This window comes from Urocitellus parryii, chromosome X (genome assembly GCF_045843805.1).
Source record: "Urocitellus parryii isolate mUroPar1 chromosome X, mUroPar1.hap1, whole genome shotgun sequence".
Taxonomy (NCBI): Eukaryota; Metazoa; Chordata; class Mammalia; order Rodentia; family Sciuridae; genus Urocitellus; species Urocitellus parryii.
The window spans coordinates 95,564,636-95,579,634 of NC_135547.1; positions in this window are offsets into that span (position 1 = coordinate 95,564,636).

The window sequence follows — 14,999 nt, forward strand, 5'->3', positions numbered from 1 at the left end:
CATGTAGGCCAGGAGCCTGAGAGGGGAAAAAAATCAAATGAAAACCAGTGTGTTGGGCCAAATAATAAGAAATAAACAGAAATGAAGTCAAGTCACAAACCAAGCCAGAAAAGAAACAGAAACCCCATAAAAAAACACACTTAAGGAAATCAACAAAATGTGTAGCCAAAGGAACATCAGGAAGGTTGTTCCCAGATGGCCATCTCTCCTGGGCAGCTGTCCCTTGGGAATGAAAACTCTTAAGCAGACAGCCAGACTCCAAGCCTTGGGCTCAGAGCAGGGCCCTGGCCTTGTTGACCTTCGGCAGCTTTTAGTGCATAGAAGCAAAGGAATTCTTTCCTCAAAGTCCAGCCCTTCCTGAGAAGGGCTCTGACCTGAGACTCCAAAGTACAGGATAGGAGAAATAGGGTATGAAGCAGAGGAATAAGGAGCCTGCCCTCTTTCCAAAGAAACCAAGTTGCTGAGGAGACAAAACAGTTTGTAGCCAAGACCATGAACTTCGTAGTTTCACAAGGTTGAGTCAGTCCTACCTTCTCAGTCAGTCTGTGACCTGGGGCAGTTCATTCCATACTTTCTGTCTCACTTTTCTCTTCTGTTAAAGGGGGAATAATAATAGCATTTATCTAACAAGGTTATAGTGGGAATAAATGAGATACTGTATGCAAAGTGTTAAAAAAGGCATCTGTTGTGATGTTGTTAGTGGTCAATGAGAAAGCAGGAGAGGAACAAGGGGTTTACCAGGGAGTAGCAAGAGTTCTAGAAAGCAATGAGAAATAATGCTTGCCCAGTATTCTTATTTGAAATTTCTTAAGAGTTCTGAGTCTCCCAGAGGAGTACAGTTTTCTGGACCTCCCCAAGAACCAATTAATCATCTCAGATACCCTCAGACTCATCTGGAACAAATTCCCCACACAAAGATGAGGTGTGGTGTGAGTTTCTCTGTGTCTGAACCCAAAGATACTGGCATCACTGGAATTTCCTGGGTATCAGGAGTTGGACCCAGGGAACCAGTCACCCAATATGACTAACTGCAAAACAGACACACGAACTCAACAAAACATGGAAAACCACCACCATCACTGTGGGCTTTCCCTGAGCTTATCTGAACTTTCATAGTCTCTAATGACTGAATCAACATGCAGCACATGGATATAGGAAAAATAAAGATAAGGTAACGAAAATAAATATTCACTCTGCCTTCATTGCAACCAATTCCCATAGGGTCTGTTGGAATGTCCATCTCTCTGAATTGTCTAGTAATAGAGGGGACACAGTTGCCTCAAATTGGGGGACTCTTCCATTGGTGGAATATTAGAGACTTTTTTCATTATATTTTTCCTTCCCTTCCTTTTATAGAAACATGACTGCTATCCTAGCCAAGTTTAGTTATTCTCTTTCAAGGAGGAATATTTCAGTGGTGTTGGGACTCAGAAAAATGATACCCCCAAAGTGTGGGGCTTTCACATGCTAAGCTGAAGAAATGCCTCAAAATCAAGATCTCTCTAACCTTCTTTGTTTCTCTCAGAAGGACAGGGAGGGGCTCTCTCTGAAATTCCCTTATCTGACTGAAAAAAAAAAAAAAAAACTTCTTCCAAAAGAAATGCAATTGTCTTAAACTCCCTCCCCAGGAAATTTCATCAAATATCTAGGAAAGATTAACCACTGGAGAAGAGAGGAGAGTAAATGTAACCACACCCAGACAGGATTTTATCTAGGCTATTGGAGCAGCTCCTAAAGATTACCTGGGAGACTTTGTCTCCATAATAAGACACCCATTATTTGCAGTGAGGTCTTGTCCCTCACCTTTCCCTAACTTGTCACTACACACACACACACACACACACACACACACACACACACACACACCATTTCCCTGTCTCCTATGAAGAAGGTATTTCAGTTTCAACCAGCTGGCCCTTTCTGTGAGTTTTTATATTTTGTGTGACTCCCCATGTACATGTGCACATTAATAAATTTGTTGTGCTTTTCTCTTGTTAACTTGTCTTTTGTTATAGAGATGTCAGTCATGCCCCTTTATGAAGGGCAGGAGAGGGAGCATTCCCTTTTCTGCCTCCACAGCAGGGTGTATGGACAGTTTGGTGTCCAGTTCTTAAAGCACCACATTGCAGATCCACCTTTAAAAAAATCATTGTTCAATGATCAAAAATTATTTCACAGTTGCACAGAGTATGAATCATGTGCACATTTATCCCCGAAGAAAAGAATTCTTAGCAGTCCTTCATGATAAAATGGTTAGGTAAGTGAAGTTTTCCTTGACAATTCTATGCCTTCTTTTTAGGTGTTCTTTAGTCCCTGTCCTGTACTTTCCTCTTGCTCTGGGCCCCCAAACAGACACCCCATATTTGCACACCCGGCTGAGCCAAACTTTCTCTCCTAGATCTCTCTCTATACTCAACAAAAATATGTGGGTCCCTAGCTAGTCCTGTCCCCCAATGCCAGGAAATACTATGCTTGGCAAGTTAACAAACAGATAACTAATCTGATCAATGAAGTCCTATTAGTATGTTAATGTCTATAATGGATTACTGTACAATCCCTCTTGGGGAATATATTTTCATTTTATCAGGAACTTTCTGAGCTCTTAATGTCTTCAATTAACCTAAAGGAGAGGAGAGATATTAGTGTATCCGTTTGGGACCCTGACTACTGCCTCTGTGTTGTTAATTGTCTGGAACCATCAAACATCTAAAAGTGCCTTGAAAAAAACATCTGTTAAATCCTTGGATTGGGATAGTGTATTTGGACAGCATCAATGGCAGCCTGGCCATACTACAGAAGAAACTCTTCAAGCTCTCATCTTTTCAGGCTGAAACTATTTTATTTATACTGTCAAATAGTCATGGACTTGCTGCTATCAGGGTGGCCTTGAGGATATTAACAGAATCACCATTAGAATTGAGAAACTCAGCCCTGATGCTGTCACCAACTAGTTTTGTTGTCCAGGGAGAGTTCTTAACCTCTCTGAGCCTTAGTTTCTTCCTTTTATAATTAGGAGAGTTGGATAATCTCTTATAAGCTTGAAAGTTCTATAATTCTAAAACCCATCCACCATGGACCTGGTAACTTGTTGATGGTCTAAGTGTTGAACACTAATGTATTCTCAATAGGGTTACTTCAGGGCATTGTAGTAATATCTCACCAGGGACATTGTTTTTTGTCTGTAGATTGCTATCTTTCCACAGAGGGTTCTTTTACATTGCTCCAAGTGCTGAGTTACAAACCCATAAACACTGTCTTAATAGTTTTATCTTTCCAAGAACAATTGGATGGCCAGTATTTCTTCTACATGTTTTCAGTGTACTTATTTTAGCTTCACTTGAGTCCCATCCAAAGTTTTTGGTTAGAGTATTTGTCTTGATGCTTATTTTAGTCAAAAGATTTTGTCTGTCCAGTTCAGAGGGTTACACTGTTGAACAATGGCATAGGATACACTTAGACTTTTTCAAATTTGGTACTTCCACAATATTTCTCTTACTCCTCAAATTTCCAAGATAGTCTCCTGATATTTCCAAACATCATGTTATCTCCCAACAGACATGGATCAGTATGATTTTTTTCCAGTGACATCTCTTCTGGGTTTATAGCCAATTGAAAGCAGGGTCTCAGAGATATTTGCACATCCATGTTCATAACAGCATTATTCATGAAAGTCAAGGGTTGAGGGAGAAATACAAGTGTCTGTCAATAGATAGATGGCTGAGAAAAATACAGTATGTACATACAATGGAATATTATTCAGCCTTACAAAGGAAGTTTATTCTGACACATGAAATGATATGAATGAAACTTGAGGACATTATGCTAAGTTAAAAGTAAGCCAGTCACAAAAAAATGACTACTATATGATTCCACTTACATGAGTAGTCAGACTGGTAGAAACATAAAGAGAGATGGTTGTTGCCAGGAGCTAGGAGGAGGAAAAAGTAGGCAATTGCTGTTTAATGGGTATAAGATTTCAGTTTTACAAGATGAAAAAGTTCTGGAGACTACTTGCACAACAATGTGACTCTATTGAACATTACTGACCTATACTTCCAAATGGTTAAGATGGAAAATTTTATGTTCTGTGGTATTTTTTTTTGCTACAATTAAAAAATAAAGTAAAAATTTTTGTTTTCTGCCACTACTTCAAGTTCAACAACACTACCACCAGGGCTCACTAGTTTGCTATTTGGGCAAGCTGCTAGGAATGGTATCTGGTCACCTTCTTCCCTCTGTAGTGTGTTTACAATAAACCTCCTGGGTAATATATTCTGAATGTCAGGTTGAGCTCATTCACTTGGCATTAAGTCTCAGCTGCACAAATCTTGTATTTTCCCCTGTGTTGTCTCAAGGGATTTCTACTTGGAATATATAAGGCATACCCCCAAGAGTGCTAGATATTTTCTTACAACTGTAGGCATCATCTCAGGAACTAAGCAAGTAGTACATCTACTGGAAATGTGAACATAACAGTCACCCCAACAGCCCTCACAAAGATTTAAAGCATGGAACCATTCTTTTTTTTCATATTTTTAATTGGTGCATTATAGTTGCACACAACAAAGGGATTTGCTGTTACATATTAATTACCTGCACACAATACAACAGTATAATTTGTATTGTGTGCAGGTAATTAATATCATTCCCTAATATTTCCCCTTTCTCTCCCCTCCTCCCTGCACCATGGTCCCTTTCCTCTACTCCTATTGATCTTCCTTTGATTTTCATGAGATCCTCCCCACATCTTTCTTTTACTTTTTCCTCTCTGGCTTCCATATATGAGAGAAAACATATGACCCTTGACCTTGTGAGTTTGGCTTATTTCACTTAATGTAATGTTCTCAAGTTTTATTCATTTTCCTGCAAATGACATAATCTCATTTCTCTTTATGGCTGAATAAAACTGCATTGTGTATATATGCCACATTTTCTTTATTCATTCATCCACCTAGGCTGATAGCATGGAACCATTCTTATGCTCTGCCCTACTTACTTTTGTGTGTGTGTGTGTGTGTGTGTGTGTGTGTAGTGCTGGGAATGGGACCCAGGTTTTTGTGGATGCTAAGCAAGTACTCTACAATTGAGCCATAACTCCCAGTCCTAATTCACTTTTCCCCACACACACATCAGCTGGTTCTCAGTAAATGTTAAAGTATAACAAATAATATATCTCTGGGCTGGCTTCAAGGATGTGCAATCTGTATAGTCATACTGGAGTCCATCCTCAGAAGGGCCCTGTGCTTTAGCTTAATGCCCTGATGTTATTTTCTTGAAATTCTTAAAAAATTTGCCTATAAACTTGTGCTCTGTTAGTGAGGGCTGGTGGAACAATAGAACATGCAGGTCAGTAGAGGAGATGCAGGTAATACACGTTTCTGTTTGTTGGTCCTTGATGCTCCATTAGCATTTAGTGTTCATGATGCCCCCTGAGAACAGAATTGTAGTGGACCACAATTGTATGTGAAGTCAGCAAAACTCTCAAAGTGTGTTATATCTACACCAGAGTAAGCAGAGGAGCTGACAGCTCTGAAAGTCCACACTTTCTTTTCAAATCAGAAATGCTTTGATTTCAGAACTAAGACATTGACATGCTAAGAAACACAGAGGACCAAGGAACCTGCTCATATTCTTTCTTACTTGTATTGCTTCTGTATATGAGTCAACCACAAACACAGAAAATAGTGAGATAGAAGGAAAGAGAATGATAGGACAACCCATAGATCCTTTTCCTTCTTCTCCTTACCTATTCATCAACAAGTCATTGACGAAGGGTGTTGGTCAAATGTGTGCCTATGAACAAGTGAAATAAAAACAGCTGAATTAGTTTTGTGTAGCATTTGCACTCTTCTGGTAAGGGCAAAATACACATAAATGTATGAAATGTAAATTGTGTAATTTTGGTGCTTCCACATATGGGTCAAATGCTCCTACATTTGCATTTGTAACTGGCATCCTGCTATATGAGATGTGTGGTAAATTCACGCTAATAATTTGAAATTTTAATTTTGCTTTACTTAGAATGACATTAAATAGCAAGCGAGAAACACCATGACAAGTCAAAGAAGAAACCACAGAAGAAAGAAAAAAGCTTTAGATTTTAGTACCTTTAAATAGCATTCATTTTCCCACTGTTTGAATGAGGGGTCCTGTGTTTTCATTTTGTACTGAGCCCCATGAATGATGTAGCTACAGCATTTGGCTACTGTGCTTTTTGGGGAGGTGGGGAGAATTGTAAAAGGGCCTCTGTGTTCAAGGGGCCTTGAAATTAAATTTGTGTCTCTGGTTGCAAGGACTGAAAAACCATGAGACACAGTCCTTGCAAGATTGTTTTTTTGTTTGTTTGTTTTTGCTCCTCACTCATATTGGACTTGCGGTCATGTCAGAGATCCAAATGAGCCACTTACATCAAAAAGGTTACATGACAATCAATTTGTTTTTATATTAACCCATGACACCTGCACTAATAGTTACATATGAAATGAAGTCCAGAACAGATGGAGTTCTAAGGGCAATTGTTGCCAATCATGGAAAACCTGCCCTCCTTAAATAGCCTCTGGTGTAATTGCCTGCCCACGCCCTGCCCACTTTTCAGGCTTAAATACAAGACGACATTTGGTATGCATTTCCTGTAATAAAGAAGCATGTGATGATTATTCCCAAGATGTTATTTTTAAGGCTATTGTTAACTGCGGTCTGTCTTTGGTTTCTCAGTTAAGGAAAAAGCAACTTGACTCAAAGCATCACTTGATTCAAGTTGGGCAACCACAGCAGAGCAAGCAATTGTGACCAATTCCCTGAAGGAAAATGAGTGGGGACGAATTTTACCCCACATTTTGCAGACACCAAGGTATGGCATGACTTGGTGATTCTTGGGAGAGATCAAGTCTTACAATGTTGTGTAAAACCCTGTGAATGTGGCTAACAACATGAAGTTATCTGTTTTTATAAGAGTCATGAATACCTGTTTATTTGAATATACCATCTTGTGGATAGGCAGCCAGAGCTTAGTTTTTCTTGCTTCTTTGGTTTCTCCTTTTACAATTAAAAATAACTTAAAAATCAGTCATGTTGAAGGACAATAGCTTATTTTTCCTCTCAGCCTGAAAGAAGGAAATACAATGTAGATTAAAGCCATGAAATAAAAGAGTAAAACATTCATGTATGAAAATTAGGAAGGAGTTTGTGATAGAAAAGGGTCTATGGTCATAAAGTCAGAACATGGTTGAATCTGATTCATGCTCAGATTATCTGTTCTATACTTGTCTCAAGAAGTTTGTAACGAAGTGAGCAGTGGGGAATACCAAAACTTGCCCTGAAGTTTCATTCCCAAAGCAGGAGTAAGGCATTGGTAGTGAAGTTGCCCCTAAAGGGTAAAGAAAGACTTGGGTTCAGTTGAATTTCCTGGAAGCTTTTGGATCTACAAAAAATGATTAGGCTCCATTTATTTAGTACTGGAGTGGATGTTCCAAGATCAGTGAGTTTCAAATTAAGTGCAGTTTACTTAAGAAGGTTTCTGGCTGGGGTTAAGAGTGAGGCGGGGCCTCTTTAAATCTATATTATATCTATAAAATGTATAAAATCCAGCCAGTGTTCATAATTAGTGTTAGGTTGAACCATATGAAAATGCTGTGGGAGATTTCATATGGTTCAACTTAATACTTAACTATTTATACTTGTTATTTTCATAAAAAGATGCCTTTCTTTATGCAGAAAAAGAAACTGTATTTGGACTATACTTTCTTCCTTTTCTCCCTGAGTTAATTGTGCATGGGGTAAAATGAGTAGGTTGTCTTCTAGAATGTTATCCAAGTCTTATGTGATTCTATACCACCTTTTTGGGCCATTCGGTTATAAAATAAAAATTGGTTATAGGATATGTTATAAGTAATTTATTAGTAGTACTAGCTAAAATCCTGACTAGATTTTTAACTTATGAAAAAGGAACTAGCATAGAATCAAGGTTATGCCTGTAATAATGATACTCTCAACCAATTGCACAACAAACTTTCTTGAGTAGGGGAGGAAAGGCTACCCTGGGAGTGATGCCCATGAGGGTCGGTCACAAATGTGGCCCTAATATGACAAAGGTCATGGCAGAAAAATGTTGGAAACAAAGACTCTAAAAGAGCAGTATTCACTTCATAGCAGCTCTCTCTATTTGGTAGAATTCTCAGAAAGTAGATTCTTTGGTTTTGGGATCTCAAATGAAAATTTGGGAATTGATATCAGATTGCCACTTCTTAGTTTTTTTAAAATAATAAACATTAGAAATACAACTTCCATATATTAGCACAACAATTTAAGAAAATATGAGGCTTTTTGACAGTAAAAGCAGAACAATTTCAGCTGTAGTGAAAGAATACTGCATTGTCTTCAGTCTACTCATTTTGCTACAAAGTAGGGGGAAAATACTAAGGACTGGCTCAGGTCCATGGCCCAGTGGCCCAAGAGATACTAATCAGCTATTATAGGGCTAAAAATAACCATCAACTATTAAGTACCTACTTGTTCTAAGCACTATAATAAGAGCTTTATATACCCAATTTTGGTTCTCTAAGTTAGATATTATTTATTATTGTTATTGTTATTATTTAGTACTGGGGATTGAACCCAGGGGTTCAACCCATTAAGCCACATTCCCAGTCCTTGTTACTTTTTATTTTGAGAAACTGTCTTACTTAAGTTGCTTAAAATCTTCCTAAATCGCTGAGACTGGCCTCAAATTTGCAATCCTCCTGCCTCAGCTCCCCGAGTTGTTGGGATAGATATTATTATCTTCATTTTTGAGAAAAATTGGCAAAGAAATTAGATAATTCAAACATGAACTGGCAAAAAAAATGGCAAAGTCTTATAACCTATAGAGTTTTTCAGTTGTGTAATTCATAAAGGGAGTAAAGGATTCAAAGTTAACTTTCAAAATGTGTGTGTGTGTGTGTGTGTGTGTGTGTGTGTGTGTGTGCGCGCATGCGCAGTATTGGGTATGGATTCCAGGACCTTGTGCATGCTAGGCAAGTACTCTGAGCTTCACTCTCAACCCAAATTCTAGATTTTAGAGGTTTTTTTTAGGGGGAGGGGTGCTGGAATTTGTGGGATCTGCCATCCTTATGAGACTTGCAGAATTGCAGAATTCTAGATCAAGTTTTAGAATTGCACAGGTAAAATCAGAGAAGCCCTAGTCCTAAAAGAAGCTCCAGGACAAGAGTGCTGTCTTAGGTTGAGGTCTTCAGAAGAAGACCTTGACATAAGGCTTTTTGCATGAGTGAATTTTTCAGGAAATGCTCTCAGAAGAAGCCAATCAGGATGTGGAAGAAGTAGGATGGTGAAGGGGAAGAAGTCAAGTGAGGTAAATTCTGAGGCAGAGTCCCATAGAGGGTAGACTCAACCCAGTCCTGCAGGGGAGCTCTGTAGGGTAAGTAGCACCTCATAATTGTCCCAGTTCAGGTCCAGGGAGCCAGGCTTAGTCAATGTTGGTCATTGACTAAGGGTTGGTCAAACAGGGCAAGGGATGAGGATGCAAGGGATAGAAAGTCCTAGGCACATCCAGCTGTTTACCTATTTGAGCAAAGCTTTTCAATAGCTAAAGGGAAGTACTTTGACAGAGTCCCAAGGGCATACCATTGGTGGTAAAATCACTTTAGAGTTAAAAGATGAGTACATAGAAATGACAAAATGGAATTGGGTTGGTCATAGTAGATCATTGATAATGTCTACTACAAGTCAGAATTCAGAAACACACCATAAAGAAAAGGGACTGAAGCACAGCTTAGGGAAGTATTCTGTGATGCCCAGGAGGTCACAGAACTAGTGACTGTGCCAATTGTATTCTCACCCAAAACCAAGTATCTTCAGCTATCAATTCCACTCCCTTTCCCATGGCTACCTCTTTAATGGAAGCCACTACCATCTCTTACCTGTGTCAGTACAGTGAAACTCATAAGTAACTGCTAGGCTTTGACTCTTTCTCATTTATGTGCATTGTCTACACAGTAGTCATAGTGATCTTTAAAATATGGTAGGGCTGAGAGTGAGTTGAGTTGGAGACATTAATCATATCATAATTATTATGAGTCCTTCCACAACCTCTATTCTTTGGTAGGCACAATGGATATTTTGCTCAATTTTATGCAAAGTGCTCTACAGCTTTCCTCTACCTCCCATATCCCCTTGTTCACCACACCTCTGCCATCCCCCACCAAAAATTCCTTCTCAGCATCTTACCACTTTCAACATCCTGCCATATAGAAATGTTGGAACCATCAAGGTTAAAATTAAGATCCAGATGGCTCCTGTTTCTACAAATGGCCCTTGTTCCTTTCTCTCCATAGACCCAAAAAACTGCCTCCCATTTAATCTACTTTTGCTATTTCCTCTGCCCTAACCCTCATCCTCCTCTTCCTGTATGGTTTGTCTTCAAATAGCCCTTCTATCCCACCACTCCTATATAGTCCCGTTGTAGCATGTTATACTATCTGATTTGCTTCATAGACACTGCTGTCACATTCATTGATTTGTTAGCTTATGATCTGTCTCCTCTGCTATGGGCCAACACTGTATAACTCTGTAATAGCACCAGGAACAGCTATACCAAGTGCTCACTAAACATTTGCTAAATCTGAAGACAGTCTACCAAAGAAGCAATTTATTCATATTCCTGGGTAAAGCCTTTCATCAGTTTTATAATAAAATCCAAGAGAAATCATTTTGGCTGCATGGTTTTGGATGCAGATAAAGAAAGATGAGTTCTCAAAGGCTGGACATAATCAGATTCTTTATCTTCTGTACACTCTACAGATCTCAGGCCACCTAGACAATGGTGTTTATTTCCAATGACCACAATTTATAATGGAAAAAAATGTCATGGTTACATGACTGAGCATTATTAGCCAATAGGCTGCAGCTGCCACCCCTCTGTGGACCATTTGCAAATTACTGCTCTGCAATGACTGAGCACAGTAGAAGCAACTGTGGCCATTTTGGCCTAACACAGGACTTCCCTTAGGGGCAGTCTTTATTCTAGTGTCTCCCATCTGCTAAGACTTTCTCAGAGCTACACTATAGTCCAAGGTTCCTTGTACTCTTTCTTTCTTCCCTTGTACCTTCCTTTCTTCCTTCACAGGTTTAAAACCTGTGTTTTGGCCTAAGCCTCTTTCCTCATTCTTTCTCCTTTACACAAATTCCCCTCAATAAACCTTTTGCACAACTAAGCCTACCTTAGCATCTGCTTCTTGAAGGACTCAAACTGACATAAAAGCCTAAATTTTATATCAAGAGCATATGGAAACTGAGTATAGAATCATCTGTAGAGTTGAAAATATCCATTCGCTTTCTTTTTCTAGAACAGTGAAAGTACACTAATATTATCATCTTTCCCTGAAAATCATGGGTCCTGGAACCCATTGTTTCTTCTTATCTGAAACTCCCAGTACAATAGAATTGTTCTGAATTAATTCAATGAGGATAGAAGGTTGTTTGGCTCAAAGAAAAGGCTGGCTAAATGTGGTAATCATAAAAATGATTCATATATCTCTTAATCTTTTCATGCTAACTCAAAATGTGTAAATGTGCATTAATCCTTCAATCCTTTGATGAAAGGCCAAGGCTTTTCCATGAGTATTTCTCTGCTTACACAAGTTATACTCTTGATACATTGTATATAATTCCATGTGTTTCTTTAAAGTGAAGCAGAAACCGAAAGATACCTGTCATGCAATCAGAGTGCAGAACTCCTTGTCTAGTTTCATTAAAGCTTCTACAGTTGTCTGGCCCACATTTAACTCAACAGATTCTTTTTTTGTATATAAAAAAATCAACTTGCCTTAATTAAGAATCTGCAAAGAATGCAACTTTGCAGCTTCCTTTTCCTGATTATTTTTAAAGACTTTTCATCAAATCACAAAAATAGAATGTCCTGGCATGAATAGAATGGGCAGTAGCCCTCAATGAATTTTGGCATGGATCAACTCACTAGGGGGTAGGGGTAACAAAAATGTGAGAGAATGTGGGACTCAAGGTTTAGGGCATCCGTGAATATATTTTACAGATGAAACAGAGAGCATTGGTTAATCTGAACATTCTGTTAAGGAGTGAGTTGTCAAGAGAACTTTTAGTACATGATGTTCAATATAAAATACATTAAATTATTAATGATCTTATTTCTGTAGCTCCTTTGCCTCCATCAATGGACAACAATAGTTGATGTTGATGCTCTAGTAATGGAACATTCTTATACTCTATTTGGTATTTTCTTTTTTGACTCATGGATTCTCTTAAAAATTTGACATGTTGTGTTGGGAAAACTGGAAATCCATATGCAACAAAATGAAACTGAATCCCCTCCTCTCACCATGCACAAAAGTGAGCTCAAAATGGATCAAGGACCTTGATATCAAATCAGAGACTCTGCTTATGATACAAGAAAAAGTTGGCTACGATCTACATACTGTGTGGTCAGGCTCCAAATTCCTCAATAGGACACCCATAGCACAAGAGTTAATAACTAGAATCAACAAATGGGACTTACTTAAACTAAAAAGTTTTTTCACAGCAAGAGAAACAATAAGAGAAGTAAATCGGGAGCCTACATCATGGGAACAAATTTTTACTCCTCACACTTCAGACAGAGCCTTAATATCCAGAGTATACAAAGAACTCAAAAAATTAGACAATAAGACAACAAATAACCCAATCAACAAATGGGCCAAGGACCTGAACAGACACTTCTCAGAGGAGGACATACAATCAATCAACAAATACATGAAAAAATGCTCACCATCTCTAGCAGTCAGAGAAATGCAAATCAAAACCACCCTAAGATACCATCTCACTCCAGTAAGATTGGCAGCCATTATGAAGTCAAACAATAACAAGTGCTGGAGAGGATGTGGGGAAAAGGGTACTCTTGTACATTGCTGGTTGGACTGCAAATTGGTTCAGCCAATTTGGAAAGCAGTATGGAGATTCCTGGGAAAGCTGGGAATGGAACCACCATTTGACCCAGCTATTGCCCTTCTTGGTCTATTCCCTGAAGACCTTAAGAGAGCGTACTACAGGGATACTGCCACATAGATGTTCACAGCAGCACAATTCACAATAGCTAGACTGTGGAACCAACCCAGATGCCCTTCAATGGATGAATGGATTAAAAATGTGGCAGTTATACACCATGGAGTATTACGCAGCACTAAAAAATGAGAAAATCATGGAATTTGCAGGGAAATGGATGGCACTAGAGCAGATTATGCTTAGTGAAGCCATCCAATCCCTAAAAAACAAATACCAAATGTCTTCTTTGATATAATGAGAGCAACTAAGAATAGAGCAGGGAGGAAGAGCAGGAAGAAAAGATTGATATTAAACAGAGACACGAGATGGGAGGGAAAGAGAGAGAAAAGGGGAATTGCATGGAAATGGAAAGAGACCCTCATTGTTATAAAAAACTACATAAAAGAGGTTGTGAGGGGAATTGGAAGGAAAAACAAGGCGAGAAATGAATTACAGTAGATGGGATAGAAAGAGAAGATGGCGCGGGGGAGGGGATAGTAGAGGATAGGAAAGGTAGCAGAATACAACAGTCACTAGTATGGCATTATGTAAAAAGGTGAATGTGTAACCAATGTGATTCTGCAATCTATATTTGGGGTAAAAATGGGAATTCATAACTCACTTGAAACTAATGTTTGAAATATGATATGTCAAGAGCTTTGTAAGGTTTTGAACAACCAATAAAATAAAAAATTTGACATGTTATGGACCTTATCAGAAAGACATATATTCACATGCACACATACAAAACTGTAGATATTTTTAAATCCCCAAATCTCATTTGTCAATTTTCTTATTCACAATCCCCCTGCCACATTGTTAAAACACAGAGTCCTTTAGGTATAAACCAAGGAGTGGGATAACTGGGTCAAATGGTAAAGGGGTGGGGGCTAGGGAAGAATAGATGTATTTTGGACTAGACAGAGGGAAATGAAGGGAGGGAAGGGGGCATGGGGGTAAGAATGACAGTAGAATGAACTGGACATTATTATCCTCTGTGCATATATGATTACACGACCTGTATAACTCACGTACAACCAGATGAATGAGAAGTTATACTCCATTATGTATGATGTGTCCAAATGCATTCTACTGTCATGTATAACTAATTAGACCAAATAAAAAACTTCCTCTACACACACACACAAAAAAAAAAACAGAGTAAAATGTAAATAGGCAATACATTGGTTTGTTAGTTTCTAAACAAGAAAATAAAGCATGGAGTGTATTTGATAAAATTAATTGATCTTAAATGCCACTATTTGATTCATGGGAAAAGAAACATTCACAAGAGACACACCCACACTTACTCACATTTGCTTAGTTTCCCTCAAAGTGGCAAGGATCATGTCAGTCTGATTCATCTTTCAGGAAGGAAGAGGGAAGTACAGTGTAAAACCACAACCCAGGCCTCAGAGGGGACTTGGTTCCAGAGTGCAGCAGAGGTTGGGGCCCTTCAAGGGCAGAGCAGTGGCTGTCAGCTGAGGAAGGACTGTGTCACTGACCTTCAGATGGGCACAGCTGGATGGTGCCTTGGCAGTCTTCCAAGCCAAGTCATTCCACCACACAGTCCCATCAGATGTAAACTATTACAGAGTGACAAATGAGAGACACTCTCTCATATCTGCTCTCGACTCTAGGAGGAGCAAGAATTGCTTTCCTGGCCTGGATAAGCATGCAGGTGGTTGGCGCCAAGTGTCTTCCTCCTTGTCCTGAAGATGATAACACTTGAACTCATCATGGTTAGTCCTACAAGTCAGTGATAAAGACTGGGTGGGAATCCAGCCTTTTTTACTCCCCTTTCCAGGTTCTTGTTACCAAATCCCACTGCTTCAGGCCTTAATGATCCTTTTGCAGTTTGGCTAATTCTACGAAAATGATCTGAATATAAAAACATTTCAAGGACATTTTCCTTCTGTCCCCATTTTCCTCACTTATTCCTTTATTCAGAAACA